This window comes from Etheostoma spectabile, chromosome 18, assembly GCF_008692095.1.
Source record: "Etheostoma spectabile isolate EspeVRDwgs_2016 chromosome 18, UIUC_Espe_1.0, whole genome shotgun sequence".
In the NCBI taxonomy this organism is placed as follows: domain Eukaryota; kingdom Metazoa; phylum Chordata; class Actinopteri; order Perciformes; family Percidae; genus Etheostoma; species Etheostoma spectabile.
This window is the reverse complement of record NC_045750.1, coordinates 17493022-17494538: the sequence shown is the minus strand read 5'-3', so window position 1 is coordinate 17494538 and position 1517 is coordinate 17493022. Positions and strand designations below refer to the sequence as shown.

Genomic DNA, 1517 nt, shown 5'->3' with positions numbered 1-1517 from the left:
TCCCCTTCCTCCCCTTCCTCACCCCCCCCCCTCAAAACAACACAACAATACAGTAAGCAGCGGTGCTACTTGTTTGGCAAGTGTCGTCTTTCGTGGTGCCGACGAAGCCAGCTTGTCCCTATAGCGTGTTTAAACGAACTGGTATGGTCATTCAACGCGATAGGGACATTTCAGCGTCTTTTTTGTGGCCAAGCTATCCACTCATTTTAACACTACGTTGTCAAACTTTGTTAACACTCGCAGGTATAGTCTGTTCACCATTTCATGTCTTTACGCTGTTACTGCAAGCATTTGAATACATACTAGCAACAGAAGATGGACAAATGCGCTTAACCGTGTGTGTTCTTTGTTAACAGTGTCACCATGGCTACAACACATTTGGCATATTTTCAGTTTAGTTAGGTTAATCCCTCTGACCTGACAGAAAGCAAATGGAATGCAAGCAGAGCCCTTACAGGGCATTGAGGAGTTGCTTTATTTCCTTCCTTTTATACTTTTGAAACGTATATAGTTAGCTGTTTTGCTGCTGCATGGTCAAACATTCTAGATTGTTCTTTGCTGTCTGTAATGACCTATTGGCCAGATGTGACCAATCCACATCCAATTGTTGTTTCTGTTGTTATATAATGTAATTTTTTAAACCTTGTTATCAAAATTTGCACAAAACTAAAATACTTTTCAGGGATCGGGTATCTGCCAGATGTGACTGGTGACCAGATGTGATTGAAGAGGTTATGTGTAATTACCTCTCTAGTACAATGTGCAGGGGTTGAGCAGTAGCGGTTAGGTTAAAACTATGACGCCTGCCACGATATAACGCTATTATGACAATGATGTGCATACAGCTAATTAGTGCTGGGCAATATGTCGATATTATATCAATAACGTGATATGAGACTGGATATCAACATTGTTTTGGATATCGTAGTAGCCTATCGTAATGTGACATAAGTGTTGTCTTTTCCTGGTTTTAAAGGCTGTGTTAGTCATTATATTCACATTGCTGATGATTATTTATCAAAAATCTCATTGTGTAAATGTTTTGTGAAAGCATCAATAGTCAACCCTACAATATCGTTGTGGTATCGATTTTGAGGTATTTGGTCAAAAATATCGGGGTATTTGATTTTCTCCATATCGCCCAGCACCAATGCTAATGCACATCTTATTTAGTCAAGTTACATTTATTTCTATAGCACATTTAAGACAACGTGAGTTGACCAAAGTGCTTTACAACTTTCATTACCTTTTTATTAATTACTGTCTGTCAAATAGTGTACATTTTACTACAATTGGTTTAAATACATCATTTGTTATTTATTACACTGCACATTAAACTGAGGGTGCAAAACATTAAGCTAAGGGTGCAATGCATGCTTTTGCACCCTTGTAGAAGCGGGCCTGGTTACAGCCTCATGCTACCTTAATCAGGATGTAAATGTAAATGGACTGTTCTTAAATAGCACTTGCAGCAACCATTAACCGTTCACACACATTCACACACTGTGGCCGAGGCT

General features: G+C 39.0%; 1 protein-coding gene across 3 annotated transcripts in view; it reads left to right on the top strand.

The window, feature by feature from the left end:
* cdk19 (cyclin dependent kinase 19) overlaps positions 1 to 1517 on the top strand; it is a 72635-nt gene that overhangs the window by 475 nt on the left and 70643 nt on the right. The window lies entirely within an intron of this gene.